Source organism: Miniopterus natalensis, chromosome 2 (assembly GCF_054644295.1).
Source record: "Miniopterus natalensis isolate mMinNat1 chromosome 2, mMinNat1.hap1, whole genome shotgun sequence".
Classification (NCBI taxonomy): domain Eukaryota; kingdom Metazoa; phylum Chordata; class Mammalia; order Chiroptera; family Miniopteridae; genus Miniopterus; species Miniopterus natalensis.
In genome coordinates, this window is record NC_142082.1 from 132,914,660 (window position 1) to 132,935,266 (window position 20,607).

Genomic DNA, 20,607 nt, shown 5'->3' on the forward strand with positions numbered 1-20,607 from the left:
CTTTTATAAGGGTACTAGTTCCATTGATGAGGGCTCTACCCTCATGACCTAATCCCCTCCCACAGGCCCCACCTCCGAATATCATCCCACTGGCGGTCAGGATTTCCACATAGGAATTTTAGGGGGACACATGTGTTCAGCCTGTAGGTAGCAGTAGCATAAAGCACTGAGTGCATCACTGCACCGGTGGCCCGATTTGCCTTGAACAGAGCAAGGTGGATCACCACCGTCATTTCCTAAACTGTTCTGTCACTGGAGCGTAAGGTCACGCCTGAGGTCTTGGTGCCAGCATATTGAGTTCACCTGTCTTCTAAGAACTATGGGGTGGTTTGGTTTGGTTTCTTGATTGTTTTACTAGCATCTCCTACATTTTTGCTCCTCTTTCTGTATTTGTACTCTTTGTTTTTAACAACCCACGTTCAGACCTTTTATTGACCCCTGTTTTATTTCTCCAGCTTGTAAAGATGGTTGAATCCCGCCCTGCTGGGCGTGGCTCAGCGGTTGAGTATTGACCTGGGATCCAGGAGATCGTGGTTCCATTCCCAGGTCAGGGCACATGCCCGGCTTGCAGGCTGGGTCCCCAGTTGGGGGCAATCAATGAATCTCTCATCATTGATGTTTCAACTCTCTCTCCCTCTTTCTGAAATCAATAAAGATATATTTAAAAAAAAAAAAAAGGTCAAATCCTGATTCAGTGGGACAGGAAATTCACTGTGACCCCTGCTTTCTCCCAACCACACAGGTGATAACTTTGCTTTCTGTGTTGCTCTCAAATCAAAGATGTTCATCAGGCTGAGGGTTGGAGTTAGTGCCTCTCCCTCCCCAAGACCAGTCCTCTTTGGACATGCTCATTCGCCACGTTGTTCTGCCCCAGCTGACCATCGGGTCAGTAAGTATGTCCTGAGGACCTTCTCAGAGGCCTTAGTGAAGCCCACTTTTCTAGGATTTCTTCCTGAAAAGTTCACCAACAGTGAATCAGCAGTAACATTTGCAAGTTGTTGGAAATAAAAGATAAAACCATGTAGGTGACTTGAACCCATTTTGAGCCAGCTCTTTCACAGTCTTTTTATTTATCTTGGACTTTCATTCTACCTTAGCAATGTTCACTTATTCTGCCTGAAGAACTCTTTCTTTAAAGAAACCAACTATAAGTTCCATTAACCCCAGGTACCAGAAATACCCCTTCCTTAACTTTGCTATTTAAAAATATTCATGATATTTTAACAAGAGCCCACCCCTGTAAAACTTAATTTTGTTGTAGGCAAAATTTCTGAAACCCCCATTTCATTCTGGCCTTTGGATTCCTCCCTCCCTCCCCCCCTCCCTCCCCCCCCTCCCCCCCTCCCCCCTCCCCCCTCCCCCCCTCCCCCCTCCCTCCCCCCCCTCCCTCCCTCCCTCCCTCCCTCCCTCCCTCCCTCCCTCCCTCCCTCCCTCCCTCCCTCCCTCCCTCCCTTCCTTCCTTCCTTCCTTCCTTCCTTCCTTCCTTCCTTCCTTCCTTCCTTCCTTCCTTCCTTCCTTCCATTTTTGTTTTCAAATTGTAAGAGAAAGTTTATTTAGAAAGTTACAGAGTTAGTAGAAGTGAGCCAGCTGGGCTGGGTCCGCCCAGGAAACAAGTTACAGAAACTGAAGGGAAGGGCCCTTGGAGCTTAGGAGAGAGAAGGGCAAAGGTAACGTGCCTGGGGCCAGGGGAGGGGGAAGGGAAAGCTTGTGCTCGCTGGAGGGAGAGCGGGCCTGGCCTTTGGATTCTTGACGGAACTTACCTACCTGTCCTCACCATCCTGTGTTTAACCCTACATGCTTTTCCTCAAGGTATTTGCCTTTGGTTCTGTGCCTGCCTTACTTTTAGCTTGACTGTTCAAAAGCAACACCTTCAGGTTTCCATAGCAACACTCACTTTTCTTCTCATTAGCACTTTTTGGGGATTGCCTCATCAGAGCTTCCAGGCTTTATGAACATTCTTATGTTTTAGAATGTCATGCCACAGAGCAGCGATTTTCTTTTTTAAAATTTTATTTTATTTTGTTTAAAATATTACAAATATCCCTTTATCTCCCCAGTGACCCATTCCACCCCGTCCCACCCCCCTCCCCAAGAGCAGTTATTTTCAAACGGTGTGCTGCAAGAAGTTTTAAAACGTGCAATACCTGACTATTTAGTCAGGGGCACTGGCCACTTTTCCCTTAGATTGTCAAATAAGAAACGACGGCAGCCAACACAATAGCCATCCGGTGTGAATGAATCAAAATTTTACCTATATTTTTTGTTAGTTCAACAAAAAATATATTTTTGGGTGAGCTGCAGAATTTTGGTAATTAGTTTATGTGCGCCATGAGATGAAAAAGGTTGAAAATCGCTGCCCTAGAGTCATGCCTGTGTTGTCTGAGAACTTCTCACCTAGGCTTTCCCAGTTATTGAGTATATGACCAGAAATGGTTGCCTCTGTGTAAGAAACAGTAAGGCTTCTCCCAGGCTCGAATCTGTATGTAAATAAACACAAAGGTCCCCCCAGTGCGTGGATACTCAGCGGCCATCACCTGCCCAGGGGCAGTGCTGTGGGAACCCAGCCGTGGCCATTAGGACCCCCGCCCTCTTGCAGGGGACTGATATCAGAGTACCTGCCATTTGACTGTGAGCTTTTGTCACTCCCCTACTGCTACATGTTCTTTCCACCCCTCCGTTCTCATCATGGGGAGACCCAAGGGTGACTGCTCAAGTGTTATACAGGTCAGTACTGGGACTGAAAAGGGCAAAGCGGTTTACTTTTTGTTCCTAAATTAACGTAAGGCAAGAAGCTATCTAAATGTTTTCATGCTTTTCTTAAGATAATGTCAACTTAATTTTCTTTGAAAGAGAGAGACATTTGAAAGCATGCCTATATAGATGAGAATGTCTGTCAGTTTTAGTCTTGGACTTTCCTAAACAGGGGATAAATAATCTCTGACCTTGGGAAATGGTTCTCAGCAGTCTTGAGTCAGCTGTGTCCCAGTTTCTCAGGTCCCGAGTCTTGGTAATGGCTTAGAAAGGTTGTTGCAGAATGTCAGGGTGTGCCTTCTATATTTGGCCCAAAGTAATATGGAGACAACTAACCATATGGAGACAGCTAACCATATTAAAGGTAGCCAGCTGTCACCAACAGCTGGAGAATGTGACCATCTTCACTTCAGATTCATGTCCTGCTTTTAAAATTTATTTGAGGTTAGGATATTAAAGGTATGTAACTTGGACTCTCAGAGATCCAGTTCCCTGGTCCTTTGGACTTACCTAATCAAGCTTCATTCTCTTTTCGCAGTCACTTCTCTCCATTTCACGTTGCCACCACCCTGTACCAGACACCGTCTCACCATGGTCTAAGTGGTCTCCCGCTATCATTTTTGTCTCCCTCGAATTTATTTTCTGGACTGGACAGCAGCCAAAATGATCTTCTAAAATTTCAAGTCAGATCACAGCACTGCCTTGCTTCAAACCCTTTAATGTGTAACTATTGCATTTGGGATAAAACCCCAATTCTCTATAGTCTATAGTGAGGCTCATGATCTATCTCTGGAATATCTCTTCAGTTATATATCCTAAAACATGACCCCTCTTCCAAGATACTTTCTGCCTCAGGGCCTTTGCACATGTTTCCCTCTGCTTGCTTCCCTCTGCAAGGACTACTCTTTTCCCTCCCTCCTCACCTGGCCAACTCCATGCCTCTGCTTAAATGTAATTTCCTTAAAGAAGTTTTTGCTAACATTCTTGTTTTTAACTTTACTTTTATTGTTTACACTATTACAGGTGTGTCTCCCCCACCCCCCACTCTGCCCACCTCCACCCAGCACGCATCCACCCTTCCCTCTGGCCATCACCACACTTTTGTCTGTGTCTGTAGGTTTTGCACATACGTTCTTTGGCTGATCCCTTCACCTTCCATCCAGTCCCTCCTCCCTCCCCTTGTAACATTCTTATCTAAGTTAGGGCTCCTCGTTACGTTTTCTCATAGCTCTTAATTATTTTCCTTCTTGGCAACTGTCACAATTTGTAATTATTTCCTTAAACCTGTGTCCTCACAAACCGTCAGGTTTATGGGGCTAGAGATCAGGCTTGTCCTGTTTTCTGCTCTAGCCCCCACCACCTTTCACACAGCCTGATGTATACTATGTGCTTCACTATGTGTTGAATGAACATACAGATGAATAGATTAGTACTGTGTTACCTTACTAGACACGGTGACACGGAGGGGCGCTCGCTTTGCAGTAGAAATATGTGGATTCTGGACCCTGTTCTGGCACTTAGCAGTTTTGTCTAATCTCCTGACCTCCCTGTGCTCCATTTGCCTTTTGTTTAAGTTGGGGATAATGAACTTGACCTACCTACTTTGGGGAGATGATGTAAAGATCAAATAAGTAATTTTGCAGGTGAAAATACTTGGGAACGGCATGGAAGAGTGCATTTTCATCCCGAAGGTCATTGCCTTGCAAGTGACTAGCAAAAGATAATGAGAACTGAGGGACCTGGAGCAGGGCCAGTGGAAAGCCTGGGGACAGAGTGATGCCAGTCTCAGAAGGGGCGGTGGAGGTGGTGATGGAGGTGATAGTGGGGATTGGTGATGGTGATGGTGGAGGTGGTGATGGTGGTGGAGGTGGTGATGGTGGTGGAGGTGGTGGTGGTGATGGTATGTGTGTAGTTGAGAAGGATATGCAGAGCTGCATGGAATCACCCCAGCTAAGGTCTTCTTTGGCAAAGCACGTGTGGGATGTACACCAGTATTTTTAGTCTTACCAATTTCCATACCTTTTCCACTTAGAGGCCATGTGCCGAAGTGGGAATCTGTAAGAGAGACGCCTTGAAATGCAGTCCTAACTCTGCCACTGACCAGGTCTGTGGCCTTAGAAACATGTTTTACCTCTATTTCTTTGTTTCCTTAACTATAAAATAGGTAGGCAAGAAAAATATTACTACTTTTATTTCTTAGAGGGTTGTTATCAGGAAGGATTGAATGAAATAATGTATGTAGATGTGCTTTGGAAATGTATAAGGTGTTATATGCAGAAAGTAGTGTCTAAATTTAGAGTTGTGGAAGGGTTCATTCAATAACTGCCTAAAGTACCTCCTTTGCATGTATTTTATACATTATTGTCTTGGCAATACATGTTAACTGAATAATTTAATTTGCAGGTAGGGTACTTAGGAATGCAACAACTATTATGTGAGTTTGTAGGCCCCTTTGGGAAAAGAATGTCCACACATCTGGATTGGCCTAAGGGCAGTATAATTTGATCAACATTTGCTAGCAAAAGAGCAGTTCTCACTATTTTTGCATGGTGACTGCTAAAATGTATGCAAATGTCTTTTTATTATTTTTTTTTCCAGTACAGAGAAATCATGAATGTAGGGCATAAAATACCTGGTAGAGAGACTGAGCTGGGAAATGTTCCTCCAGCTCACACCATTTGAGCAGACTACCTGTTGACATCCATTGATTTTAAACTGTGCCCAAGTTAAATGATAGTGTTTTCATGAAACAAACATCATATTCAATCTATGTCATTTGTTAAATTCAAATATTAAAATCAGATCGTAGTCCCTTTTTACGAAGATGGCGCCGAAGCAAAGAAGGAAGCCCCTGCCCCTCCCAAAGCCGAAGCCAAAGCAAAGGCTTTGAAGGCAAAGAAAGCAGTGCTGAAAGGCATCCACAGCCATAAAAAAAAGATCCGCACATCACCCATCTTCCGACGGCCGAAGACACCGAGGCTCCGAAGGCAGCCTAATTATCCTCGGAAGAGCGCACCCAGGAGAAACAAGCTTGACCACTATGCCATCATCAGATTCCCCCTGACTACTGAGTCAGCCATGAAGAAGACAGAAGACAGCAATACACTTGTGTGCATTGTGGATGTCAAGGCCAACAAGCACCGGATCAAACAGGCTGTGAAGAAGCTCTAGGACATCGATGTGGCCAAAGTCAACACCCTGACCAGGCCTGATGGAGAGAAGAAGGCATATGTTCGACTGGCTCCTGACTATGATGCTTTGGATGTTGCCAACAAAATTGGGATCATCTAAACTGAGTCCAGCTGGCTAATTCTAAATATAAAAATCTTACACTAAAAAAAATAATAATAATAAAATAAAATAAAATAAAATCAGATCGTAGAATGAAGAATATGCCCCATTTTGCTGCCCCTGTGGCTGGTGTTGCATCCTAGTGACCTGGGAGGTAAGGGCAGGCTGCAATGTGCATCTAGGGCCATGGGCACTCGGAGCACCTCTCTATGCCCTGATGTTGCCTTTGACATTGTAGCACCTCTCTCTCCTGTCTTGAATTAAAGTGGCTTCCACAGATGTGAGTTTTTAGGCTAGAGCAGAAAATTATTGACCTTTTGTTCTTTCAATTAATATGTTTATATACCTCATCTTATAAATTGTAATGAAATTGCAAAATCCGCATGTAAGTTTATGGAGAAACGTTTGGCAAGAAACTAAGTGCTGTATTTATTTCCATAGGTCTAAGTTTCAGAAGCTTGGTAAGAGCTTATAGCAGCATTTTGCAAATCCTAGAAATTAATATTAAGTTCTGTGGCCCACAGTGAGCGTTGTAGGTGCTATAGGTCTGCCCTTTGTCATCCATAAGCTCTTGTTGTTGTGTTTAAATTGAAATGTAATTTGCAGACCATACAATTTATCTCTTCAAAATGTACAATTGAGTGGGTTTTAGTATATTTAGTATATATGAAACTATCGGTTTTATCGCTTTTATTTAATTCCAGTAACTCTTTGTCACTCCAAAAGAAAGCCTATACCATCAGCAGTGACTCCCAATTCTCCCCTCCCCAGCTTCTAGCAACCACTAAGCTACTTGCTGTTCTTATGGATTTGCCTGTTCTAGACATTTCCTGTGGATGAAATATGTGGTCTTCTGTGTCTGACTCACTTCACTGAGCTTAATGTTTTCAAGGCCCATCCATGTTAATGTGTATCAGTACTTCCTTTGGCTGAATAATATTCTATTGTTGGATATACCGAATTTTTTAATCCATTCATCAACTGATGCCTATTTGGATTGTTTCTGCTTTTAGGCTGCTATGAGTAATGCTGTTGTTTTACACTTGTATATAAGTTTTTGCATGAACATATATTTTAAATTCTCTTGGCTACGTACTTAGGACGGGGTTGCTGGTCTTTTGGTAACTCTATGTTTAACTTTTTTAGGAACTGCCAAGCTGTTTCCCAGAGTGACTGCACCATTTTACATTCCTACCAGCAATGCATGAGAGTTCTAGTTTCTCCGCATCCTTGCCAACCCTTGTTATTTTCTATCTTTTTAATTATAGCCATCCTAGTGGGTGTGACATGGCAGCCCATTGTGGGCTTGATTTGCATCTCCCTAATGACTAAACGTTGAGTGTCTTTTTGTGTGCTTATTGGCCATTTGTATGCTTCTTTGGAGGAATGTCTATTCAAACTCTTTCCCCCTGTGTTCTTTAAGAACCTAATATTGTCATTAATCCCCAACCTAAGAAACTGTCAACCTCCTATATTCCTACCTATCCCATTAACAGAACCATGCTGTCCTGTTGCCAAAAGCCAGGAGCCTGGAAGTATTCTCTTCTCACCATTCAGCATGTTTAATCTGTTAGTATGTCCTGTAACTGCTTCATTCTCATCAAATCCACCCTTTTCTCCATCTCCGCTGTCAGCTCCGTGGTTCAGGCCCTCCTCCCACCTCTCCTGAGAAACTGCAGTGACCCCTTGCTGGTCCCCTCCCTTCAGCATGCTTCTCATCTCTCTCCTACGTGGCCTGCAGTAGATCTGATTGTTGAAAGTCTTTCCAGGGTTCCCCGAATCCTGCAGGCCAGTGGCCAGAATCCTGAAAGTGGCCTCTGAGCCTTGGCTCCTTCCCGTTACTCGCCCACAGTTTCTTGAAAACAGTTCAGAATTGCCTTCCTCTCTGGGTGTCCTCCCTGACTCAAGACACCTCCAGCCCTGGCGATGCTTCCTTCCCTGTTCACAGTACCTGTGCGTATTTTTGTCACAGCGTTTCTCTCACAGTACTGATGGGCTCTGGTTTTAATCATTGTGGGTTCTGGCTCTTTTTTCTTTCCCTCCCTCAATTCTTTGATAGTTTCTGGGATAAAGTAACCCCTAAAATATGTACTCAACACTATTCCCTGATCAACACCCACAACGTGCCAGGCCCTGTGCGGAGCGTTCAGGGCTTCCAGACGTGGTCCTGCCTCTAGATGAAGGTTGGAAAGGCCTCTCCCCGAGGCGTACGATGTGACTTGTAAAGACTGAGCGGAAGTCAGCCCAGAGAAGAGTTGGACAACAGTAGTCCAGACAAATGCTCCAGTGTGTTTAGAGGCCCAAAGTAAAAACAAAATCTTGGTATGTTTAAAGAACTGAAAAAAAGACCAGTGATTAGAATCAGAGGGAGTACTCTTGAGGCTTCTGGGGAAGGCAGGGGGCAGCTCATACAAGGGTTTTAGGCCAGGTTAAGGAACTTTACATTTCATCCCAAGTACATTGAGAAGCCATGAAAAGGATTTTGAGCAGGAGAGAGGATCCTATCACATTTGTTTTAAATTAGAATATCCCCGTGGAGATCTTTCATGTAGTGGATGTTTTGGATGGCAGAGAGGGTGGACGGAGAAGAGAAGCTAAAAATGCGCCAGAGAGGTAGTGTTGCCTAGTGGTTAAGGCGGGGACTCTGGCGCCACAGTGCCTGCATTCAAAACCTGCCTCTGTTGTTACTCTCTGACCCTGGGCAAGTTACTCAACTTCTCTGTGCCTCAGTTTGCATGTCCATAAAATGGGGCCATTAACATTACATACCCCTTTGAGTTAGTAATATATGTAAAGCATTTAGAAGAAATTTTGGCATAGATCATCAAATGGATGTCCTATTGCTACCTCTGAAAGTAAAATATTTTAAAAGAATGACTTTAGTAACACTGTCCAAACATTATCTGTAATATACTAAAAATAGGCAATAAGATGTAAATATGATGTAAATTCCTAGGATAGATATTAGGAATATGATTACTTTTCATTTCATTGTGCTGTATACCCTTGTTTTTAATATCTAAAGTCAAGTAGTGTGGTGGTGAAAGTGTATGAAATTGTGCGCTACGAGGTGCAGCCAGGGGCACCTGTCGCACTGCTCTGTGCAACCACGTGGACTCTGTGGCCGTAATAGATACATATAGTGAGCATTTGGGACGGGATTGGGTGGGGGGGGCTGCAAGTCATTCACACCTGGCTTTGACCCAGGCCCTGCTCATTTTAAACTGTGTGACCTTGGGCAAGATTTGCAGACTTAGGGACCCTCAACTCTGTAGTTAAGAAATGTGGTGTCTTCAGGAACTCTGGGCTTTGAGGGTGCTACTCGATAATATGCAAAGAGCACATTGCACAGCCTTTGCCCAGAGTGGACACTCAGGCATATAGAGGTGGCTTCTGCTGTTTATTTTTCATCATCTCTGGAGTGATTCTTTTCCCCATTTGCATTTCCCAGAGCTCCAGTTCTGCATCTTCTCCTGGTAATATTTGCACTGTATATGGTAGTTTTAATGTAAATGTAAATAGTATTTGTAAGTTGAGAATTCAAGCTCATTATCTGCCGAGACTAGTCACTACAGAAACAGTAAATGTTTGACAGCTGCCAGTAATTTGGAAAGCGGAGCTGTTGCTCTTCAGCCTGGGTTCCCCTTGCTGCCAGAGCCGCGGGTCACTGATGGCAGCAGCCAGAAGCAGCCCCAGCTCTGGACCCACAGGCTCTGCAAGTTCAGATGTTACGTGGTCCTTAGAGGAAGTCTCTCATGAGTTCTTTAATTTCTAGATTCTGTTAAGGGAATATATATTGAGCAGAGACACCCATGGTTTCGTATACCTGGTTTATAAGAAATTTGATTGACCTTGGTTGGTATTAAGAAAAATATAAAAATTACTTTTAGGCCGTGGTAACCACACTGCAGGTTTAGGACAAGTCAAGGGCTCATCATATATTTGGCAGACTTTTGATAACCTACTGCTCTTGACCTTGGCTGAGTTCCCTCCTATTATATCTTGTTAGAATTGAGGAGAAGTTGAAGCCATATTGGCAAAATGAAAGCAGAACCAGCCCCCTGCAGCCGCCCTGGAGTATAATGCAGGCGCATTAAACAGCTTGTGGGAACCCAGAGAGAAGCAGTGGATTTTGCTCTTAACACTGCCCTCTGGACATCATCAAATTGCAAGAGAATGTTTGCTTTCATTGCCGGATAAATGTACTTACAGGACCTTTCAGGAAGGGGAAGCTGGTTTACCGTAATTGTATCGTCTATGATGATGCCATAGAATGTTTTTTCCCCCCCTGGAGCTGTATTTAACACCCGTGTGGGGTCCGGGAGGAGGCAGGAAGGTAAACCCAGGAGCAAAATAGGTAAGAGGTCAAAACAATCCAAGGGGAACGTTTAGGATAAAAAGTTTGAAGGCCCTTGATTTGGTGTAAAATAGAATTTTCCCTCCTCCTGGTGTGTAGCGAGTGACTGATTGTCTGATGGGAGCACTAGGGAGATGAAAGCAGCAGAGCGAGGACTCAGCATTAAATTAGCACAGACGGATTAGCAGCCTGAGCCAGAGTTAATGCTCCAGATTCAGAGCCTGTGTTAGTAATGAACCCTTCATACAATCAGGAGGCAGGTTGCAAATGACCGTGCTCTGCCTTGCGTTCGGTGAGCATTTGAGGATCGACTCAGCCGTTCGGTGCACTTTGGGCTGTGAGTGAGCCGCAGGCAAGGCTGGACCAGGAGGTATTCCTGCCTAGACAGGTGTGGAATGCCCACTGCGGATGCGGCCCGAGGCGGGAGGGGGACAGCTGCAGGGAGAACTGGGAAATGCTGGTTAGGACTGGCCTCCGAGGAGCTGTCCCCGGGGGTGAGTCATGGGCTCATTTCTAAGGGATGGAATGGAGAAAGGAGAAGAGTACCATTTTATTTATTGCTGTGCGACACCTTACGCCAGTCTCAGTGGCTTAACACACACATTTATTACCCAGCATTGTTCCTGTAGTCAGGAACCGGGAAACGGCGTGTCTGGGTGGCTCTGGCTGAGCCTCCTGAGGCTGCCATGCCCATGTCAGCTGGGACCAGTTATCTGGACGCTTGATTGGGACGCAGGGATCCATTTCTAAGATGGCTCGCTCACGTGCCTGGCAAATTAGTGCTAGTTTTTGGAAGGAAAGCTCACTTTTTGCCACATGTCCTCAGCACGGAGCTGTCGTTTCTTATCTGTTCATATATCCATATGTCATCATTTCTACCATATTCTGTGCATTAGAAGACAGTCATTAAGTCTCGTCCAATCTCAGCAAGGAGAGAATTCGCCTCCACTTTTTGGAGGGAGAGGTGTTGAGGAATTTGCGAACAAATTTAAAAACCGTCAAGAGGTGTTTCATGCAGATGCCAGAAAGTACATATAAGTCAGTGCTACAAACTAGGGTGCTGGAGGGACTAGGCGGGCCGACACCCCAGTGGGATAGGGGGACATCCGAAGAACGGGGCCAGGGAGCCCTGCTGGGATCAAGGGACATGGGAAGAAGAAAACAGAGGAAAAGTTTTACATAACTCTCTTGACTTTTCCTCTAAGCAGTTTTCTGAATAGCCTGTGTAACCAGTTAAAACCAGCAAATTTTTATAGCAAATCCCAGTTGTATACACGAGCATATTTGCTGAGTAGCCAGCCACTCTAGGTTTGGATTATCTTATTTCTTGAAGCATGATACCTGATTCAGACTTTTTTAAACCAATATTGGTCCTTTTCTTAGAAATCACTATATTTCAACTGTAGTTCCACATCCAACTTTCTTAGTGCAGACCTACTCTGTGGAAGAAATGCCCACCACCTTCTTGTATTTCCCCTCACCAGGGTTTCTCCACCTTGACACCGTTGACTTTGTGGGTGGGATAATTCTTAGTTGTGGGAAGCTGTCTTGTGCGCTATGGAGGGCTTAGCAGGATGCCCTCCCACTACGTACAAGCAGCATCCCCTCACCAGGTTGCGAACAGCCAAAATGTCCCCAGACATCACCAGATGTCCCTTGCAGTAGGAGCCACTACTCAAAATTAAGTCAGCGCTGGCAGGAGAGTATCGAAAATGAGATTATAATATTGATGTGTATGAGTGGAGCAAAAAAAAGATCCTCGTGTCCCACAATTAGGTGTACATATGGTTTTGCCAATTTTTACCAGGATCCTCAATAGGAGAAAAGCTTTGGGAATGAATTTAGATCCCGGAGTTCTGTTGGCTAATTGGGGATTGACCTTTGCCATCTTCTGTGACTCTCTTTCCTGTCTCCATCAAAGGAGAGAATATGCCTAAACCCTTTTTCAGCTTTAAAATTAAACCTGCTTCTTTCCCCAGATCTCAGGTCTCGCTTTTACTTCACTCTGAAGCTATGGCTTAAAACAATAACAACAACAGTAATGATCCCATATTGCCAAGTTAATTTTTACTTAACAAGCAAATCTAAAAATGTCCACTGTTAGGTATATAGAGAATGGCAACATCGTTTCCACATGTTTGTGTTGTTTTGGAGAATGTGAATGTCATGGATACAGTTCCTTAAGGAGGAAATTAAATCAGTTGAGACTTTGCCTCTGATAACTTGAGTGCATGCACCTGGCAAGTGAGCTATGGCATCAGCACCCATTAGCAGTTTTAAATGAGTATCTCTGAGGAGGAACACTTGGGCTGTGAAGTCCACATACCTGAATCACAGAGGCTGGTTGAAGCTATAATTATTTTTATTTAAACAGCTGTGTAGGTGGGATCCATTTTGTATAATGGAATTTAAACAAATTTAAAGCTTTGAGTAATTTTTGGGGTTGTATGATACTATTCTACCTTGGAGAACAAAAAAGCAAAAATGCAACCCTTCATTAAGAAAACTGTTGGATTTTCACTAAAACACTTTCAAAAAATTGAAATGATGTGTGTTAAACAATAAAGGGCAAAAGGGTGCTTTATTATGTCTCTGGCTTTTATATATAGGAGGGAATGATTGCAATCTCGGACTAATGGGTTTTCTCAGCACACTTTTTAAAGTTGACTATTCTGTAGTCAGGTTTCTAAAGAAAATACTAAAGTAGCTGATTTTCTTTACTCTCACTAGATTTATTTCATCAGAGAAGGTAGCTGTCTGTACATGTTTATAAAAGCTGAACGTATGTCAAGCTTGCTAAGGTGTTTTACATTTATTTTTATTCCAAGTTCTTTTCAATTTTGCCCTTACAAATGTATTTTTTTTATTTATTTATTTTTAAATATATCTTTATTGATTTCAGAGAGAGGAAAGGAGAGGGAGAGAGAGACAGAGAAACATCAATGATGAGAGAGTCATTGATCGGCTGCAGCCCGCAACCCGGGTATGTGCCCTGACCGGGAATCGAACCCTGATCGCCTGGATCCTAGGTCAATGCTCAACCGCTGAGCCACAGCCGTCCGGGCACAAGTGTATTTTAAAAGGCATGAGTTGTTTCATCAAAAACAAAGTCTTTGGGAGAGGCCTTAAGATCATACATCATTCATGCACCTGGAAGCCCAGAAGTATGAGGAGTAGGGCTCAGAGCTGTTTACATCAGTTTGTCACTCTTGACAGTCATGCTTACTTAGAACAGAGCACTGATTTATAGCCAGAAGCCCTTGTACCTGTGCTTTTGTGCAAAAACCTTTCTGGAAGGTCTTTTTCAACCTAATGACTCTTACTGTCTTCTAATTACTGTTACCCTCTGACCACCAGAGTCCCTGCCTCTCCCGGGGGCAGCATACAAGGCCAGCAGCTGTCTTACAGCTGGAAATCCCCGGTTCAGTGGGTTCTGTTTAAGATTTTATTATTTTTATCTCAGCAGCCTACTCTCTAGGCCTCTCATGATCCTGGCTCTGTGACCAACTCTCCAGGTGGAAAATTCCAGAGCACGGTTTCTTTCTAGTTCGGTATATCATATCTCCGAAGGCTTTAAGGCAACAGTGGAAAATGTTGCTGACCCACGGACCAAACTTGCTCGGAAGTGTCTGTTATTTGGTGCACACCATGCTTTCAAAATCTAGAAAATTTCCATAATGTAGATTCTTGGCTTCTCTTAAAATGCCAGGAGACTTGGCAATTCTGAGCCATATTCCCATCGGCAGCTGGAGCTGGGTTGAGGCTACTACCTCCCTTTAAAGGGGGATACGCTCTTCAGTTTGCCACAAGCATACTGTGCCCTAGTGTAACATCTGGGCCCGGGAAGCATTTGGGGCTGTGCCCTGTTCTACGGAAAATGAAGACCTTCCTCACCTGCCACTCTCTCTACAACCATGTGCTTTCTCCCCTGGAATGAAAATATGTACTACTTGGAGTGAAATGGCGAGTAATGAGATGCGTATTTGAATATACACAGTGTGTAACGTGCTGTGCTGAAGGAGAAAACAACTTGCAAAAAGTAGTCACAGAATCAGTACAGCAGGGAACAATTTAACAAATAGAGAAGGGGAAGCAACAAATGCCAGCGGTGGCTAACGCCATGTCTGAAGGTTTTGTAGTTTAAATGGAAGTTATTACCTAGTTGCAGTTTCCAGGACCGGAGCCTAATTAGTTAGAATGTTTCATCTCAGTGCTTCATAATGATAACGCGCATTCAGCGAGAGGCTGCTACAGCCCGAGGCACTTTGCAAAAGTTCTGTCTAATCCTCCCGGAGGAAGGAAGGCGTGAGCTCAAGTCACCTCGGAGAGAAACGAGGTCCGCAGCTTATTTTGCTAGTAAGGGGATAAGGTGGGATGTAACCCAGTCTCATTCGATGTTTAAGTTGATACCGGTGTCGGCAGACCTCACTTCCTGTCGCAGTAAGTGTCCAGTGCCATCGTATTCACACTGTTTTTGTCGTCATTAGATAGGCCTGAGACTCAGTTTTCTTTCCTGGATAAGTGGAGGTGTGAGGTTGACCCTCCTCGCTTGCAGGACTGTCGGAGTGTGAGTTGAGATGATGTATGTGGAAGTGTCCTTTGCATTAAGGACAAAACACTAAATAACCAGAAGAGGTGCAATCCATCTTCCCACCGGCACGGTCACATTTGCTGGTGTCGTGGCCAGGAAACTTCACAGCAGCAGTTCAAACTGCTGTAAATGGGAGAAGAGGGTGTAGGAACGTGATCCTCTAGAAGCAGAGGTTATGGTTTTGTTGTCAGTTTAACCTTTACACTTAGAAGGGGAAGGACAGGGCCTGCCACACCTTTCAGCCATGAGTCCTAGAGCTGGTACTGGACAGGGATTGCATACTTTATAATCGAGGTTATCACCATGTGACCTTGAACAGCTCGGACAATTTTCTGTAATTCAGCTTCCTCATCTGAAAGTCGAAACGGCTCGTCCAAATTGTTTTTGAATTCCCAGCTCCGATTTTCCAAAAGTCATCTGTTTAAGTGACGTTGAATTGTGTGCCTCTTTTGTTAGTTTCTTTTTAATTTTTTTAATTTTTTTTTTTTGTGGTGACTATTTATCCAGGTTTTTAGCTTTGTAAGGAATGCTTTCAAAAGTTTCGATTGTTGGTTCATTTCAACACCCCCACTCATCTCCTCAAAGGACATAGTCGACACCTTCCCTTTCAGCCACTTGTGCTTATGAAGACCTCTGTTAGCACTTGCTTTATTTTTTGTTAAATGTTGGAATTTCATTTAATAAGTGAGCGTGAAGCCTGTGCAGGGCACCCCACCCAGAGGCCCGAGGCGGGGCTTTGTGTCTTGGGAACCAAAGGGCCTGGTGCCAAGTATGGGTGTCAGGTGATAGCTTTGCTTGTCTTCATTCAGGTGATCTGCTCCCTCGCTTCCAAGTTCCGAATGCAGAGTGTCGAAAGCTTATTTGTATAAATACATTTTATTGCTGACAGTATTGGCTTTTTTTCATCTGCGATTGTTCCGTGAGACAGTGAGCAGGACCAATTTGGAGGAGGGAGACCACTACTTGGCTCAGCTGGTGCGAATGAACAGGCTATTCAGAGCTCAGATCCCTCGCTGCAGATGTGAAAGGATCTTTTTCTGTCATTTTCTGAGACAGTTAACTTCCTCCAAAACGTGGCCAGTGCTGTTATTACAGATAATGCATCATGCTGTTTAAAATGCAAGTCACCGCAGGGTTCATTTTGAAAATAGAAGCTTTGGTGTCTCGGTTTAACCTGCAGAGCAGGAAGAGAGGCAGAGATGTGAACAATGGACTGATTCCATAACTAGCTGTGCGTTGGTGACCCGTGTAAGCTCGGAGCTCTGACCTTGCTTTTTATACCCAGTGCCCACCCCACTCCACCCTTTTCTCGTTGAATGTTAATGAGGAACTGGAATTGAAGTTCACACACTTTCTGGAGGCTTGTTTCCTGATTGAGTCACTTCCTTAAAAGGCACCTCCAGCTCCCCCCCCCATCTGTTTCCCCCATAGTCAGGATCAGCGTAGCTTTTGACTTGACAATTTTAACTAATCTGTGTTTTTATATCAATTTGAGGCAAATAATGAGAAACTCATGCTACCTCTTGGTGTATGAAGATTAGACATAAGGAAGGCATGAAATCCTTAAACTTAGATTTCAATTAAGGCATTTAGATTAAGGCGTTTAGATTAAGGTCCCTTAGAAATCCCATGGCGGGGGGCGGGGAAGAATACTCTGTACCCTTTTGCTGGGCATCTCCCCATCCGGCAGAGGGGGAGGGGTATTTAGAGTTAAAGCTCCTCTGTTTTAGCAAAGCAGTTAAGTTATAAAGGTGTTGTCGCTGGGCCGTGGAACTCTCAGCAGGCGTTGGAGTGTGCGGGATTGTTCACCTTCACTTCCTTATTTGTTTAAGGCCTCGAGGAGACTCAGATGAACAGCATTTCACTCTTCCTTTCACTGGAGTAACGGACACAGGGTAAAATGAGACTAGAAGGGTGAGTTTTAAAAGTAAAATGAGACTAGAAGGGTGAGTTTTAAAAGTAAAGTGAGACTAGAAGGGTGAGTTTTAAAACGTGAGCAGACCTGGCTGGAACTGGAGGAGCGGCCCAGGGAGAGCGCTTGCAGCTCTGCAGATGGTTGCTGAGGAGCAAACTTTCACAGGGAAAGTTATGTAGTCCGTTATGAAAAACAAACAAAGCTTTTCCACTTCATAATTACACTTGATAAACGAGCCCAATTTGGCCAGTTGTGCAAGAAACTCCAGGGAAAGGCCGTGCCTTTCTCCATTGGTGCCTCTGATAACAACTCAATATATTTGTACCTATTTACCAATCTCTGGGCCACGTCCTAAGGGCAGCACAGAGACAAATAGCACTCCCTGGGCTCTTGTCAGTCTAACAGGGTAGAAAGATAAGCTGAATATGTAGTTATACTACCAGTTGGTCTCTGGTAGCTTCTGCAAGAGTCGGAAAACCAGTGGGAAGTACCAATGAGAGAGGAACTGGGACAGTGTTTTTTGAAGTGGCTTTAAGTCAGCCTTGAAGGAAGGGTGAGAGTATTGAAATGTTAAATCTGTTTGATAACTAAGTGTTGTTCCTGTTGCCAAAACTGAGATTTTCAGTAGTATTAAAACACACTGGTGAATCTTCTATATCATGCATCCCCCAGTGGGGGTGATACGACCCCAACAGGGGCAAAACTTGGTTCTTGGGGGCAAAAAGTTTTAGATCACTCATTGCAATGGTCTGGGGCCCTCCAAAGTGCAACTCTCCCTGAAAAATTATTTTCCTTACTATTTAATTCCCCTTGTTGGGAAGAATTTAAATTTTGTAATTATTATTTTTTAGGAAAACACTAGTGAAAAAATGGAGAAACCCTGCTTTAGATAATTGTTACCTCGCATGCTTATGCAATAAATGGCGCTTTATTTCACACGTTACTAATTTTGTGATAATTACAGTGGTGTCACATGTGAAACATAGTTTGTTTCTCTTCACTCTTTAACATCATTTTTTTTTTACCATAAAACATTTGATGTAATGCATACTGTGTGGGATTAAAAATAGAGCCTGGTGAGTGCTGTATGAAATATTCTACAAAGACTATTGGTCAACATAGTTACACCTGCCCATTAGTATATGTTGTGCTTCATACTTGAGAGGGAGGAAGATCTCAGAGCTGTTTCTGTCTGTGCTGTTGGACTATATGCCCTAACTTTGGAAGAGGAGAAGCTTCTCTAAAATGTGGGGACTTAGGAATTTGCTATTTGTTGTACTTTTTTAATAATTAAAGATTTATTTATTTTTTTACATGAGGGTAATGGTCCATTTGAGGATCTAGAGCAAATGTGCACTGGGACTTATTTTTAAAGATAGGTCGAGTGAGAGCCAAGAAAGGAGTTTGAAGACTCATGACAAATGGATGAAGTTGTAGACACTTTACTTTTTATGCAAAGCACCCTGCTGGACGAATGCCTGCCCTGGTGACGCCCTCCTGGAGGGGAGCTAAGTCTGCATTCCCATAAGAGCAAGAAGATGTAATGTGCACCATGTATGTGCTGTATGGAGGTCAGAGGGGTGGGAGGGAAAGTACCAGGAGAAAGCGAAGAGAGGTTGAGGAGGATCTTTGATGGCAGCAACATAATAAAATGAGTCTGAACTTTAGCATGAAGTTAAAAAAAAAACAAAGGCTCGGCAAGCATTGAGCCTTGAACCCAGGCTGAGAATGGCTGGATCTGTGTTCTTGAGACGTTGTCGTCATCAAGGCTTCACAAGGGCTTTCAATTTGGAGTCACTTCATAAAAAGCCTTGTGAAGCTCTTTTATGTGAAGATTTTTTTCTCTTTGGGGTGATTTATAGTCTTACCTATTATAGGGATAAGTATGGTAATAAAATAATTTATTTAAAAAAGCAACAGAGGTTATTTGGGTAACAACTGCAACACCAGTCATTGCTCTCACTGAACACCAGCCACCATCCCTCTTCCCTTTGCCCTTTACCAAACCAAGAGAAGAAAGGAAGTTTATGCATTTGATCCAAGATGCCTCAGACCATTGAAAGGAGTTGTATTATATATATTTAGTTTCTTAAAGTAGCATCCCTTAATTCCTTCATTTGTTAAGTATTGGATGCTGCCTTCTTGCCAATCCTTTTGCTAGGTGCCGGGAATGCTGTAGTAAATAAGCACTTCTCCCTCTTTCTCCACCCCCATGCCTACCCCAGCCACCACCCTGCACGCACACATACTAAGCTCGTATCTTCTCAGAAGTTGGGGGCAGCAGGGGTTCTATGATTTCAGAAGACTTTTCCACGTCTTTGAGCCCAGTGGCTAAATTGCTCTACTGATCACACAGACACGTTAGCTTCTGGATGGCCAATTAAAGAAAAGACAACAGAATTCTTAGGTAATTTAATACCTTAGCCTAGCCGTGAAGGCGAAAGAGATTATTGTGTTGAAATAACCATGTGCATAGTAACCTGTAAAGCTGGTCTTGGGCCAGTATTTTACAAACACCTTGCTGACCCGCTATTTCAGGCCAGAGCTCAGCCATGCAGCTGGCTACTTTTCCACACTTAAACACTCATGACCGGTCAGCAAAGGTGTTTAAAATTACTTAAATTAATGTAAGTACAGACATGAGTTAACTCGTGACTGGTCAGCAACGTTCAGACACAGAAACACATGTATGCTCGCGACCAGTCGGCAAGGTGTGTAAGAGCAAGTGGGCTGCCCCCCTGGTTTATGGGCACTGAAGAGGCAGGACAGCCGGTCACCCTCGCTGTAGGCCTACTTATTCTGCCATTGCCTTGAATCAGTTTACTTTTTGTCACGGAGGGAGACTTTTCAGGAACATCCTAACACAGTGGCCTCTGTTGACTTTTCGCCTACGTTTGACTCTGGATGGTGACTGGTTGAGAGGAAGCTACTTTCATTCAGCAGATGCCTGATCTCTGAAGCTTATGCAGTGGCTACGCTGTGCTGAGGGTCAGGCAGGATCGCAGGAATCGTCTCTTCACCTTCTAAGATCTTGGTCTGTCTTCCCTCTTCCTTCTCTAAACAAAAATACTCTAAAAATTTTTATTTTAAGTACTTGATACTGCTTTGGCATCATCCCACCTTCCAGAAGAAAGACACGTTTACCTATTTCTGACGGACACAAAATTATTTAGGAGGCACATTATCTCTACCTCTGTTAGATGAAAGTCAAGTTTCCACACGATAACCTGTAATTCCATGTCTGTTCTTAGGACGAATCTACCTTAAAAATAAGTGGGTCATCAAAGCATTTCTGTAGGCCTTACGGTGTGCCAGGTGTTCATTTATAGGTTGTTATAAAACTCATTTAATCTTTATAACGCTGAGAGTTTAAGTACTAAATTATCCTCATTTTTAGGTGGAGAAATTAAACTGGAAGTAACTTGTCTAAAAGTCATTCCTCCCTCACACCCAAAGTAATAAAAGTGGTATGTGGGTAAGGCAAAATTGTGAAGCTTATGAAAAATGATTAAAGTTGGGATACATTACTTTTTAGCATTGAACTTTAGGGTTTTCTAGAAACTAGCTCATGGCTGGGTTACAGCAGAGCAGAGGAGTTTTTAAGAAAACTCTGGCCATGTGGAGGTGGGGTGGCCATTCATTAGGGTAAGAGTTGCCTAAGCTATCCAGTTTTTCCAGACGACTGTTAGTTTTCTGCCCCAC

General features: G+C 43.7%; 1 protein-coding gene and 1 pseudogene across 1 annotated transcript in view; both read left to right on the plus strand.

The window, feature by feature from the left end:
• Nucleotides 1–20,607, plus strand: part of PPM1H (protein phosphatase, Mg2+/Mn2+ dependent 1H) — a 234,592-nt gene that overhangs the window by 52,141 nt on the left and 161,844 nt on the right. The window lies entirely within an intron of this gene.
• On the plus strand, nt 4,416–6,411 carry LOC107546128 (large ribosomal subunit protein uL23 pseudogene; annotated as a pseudogene).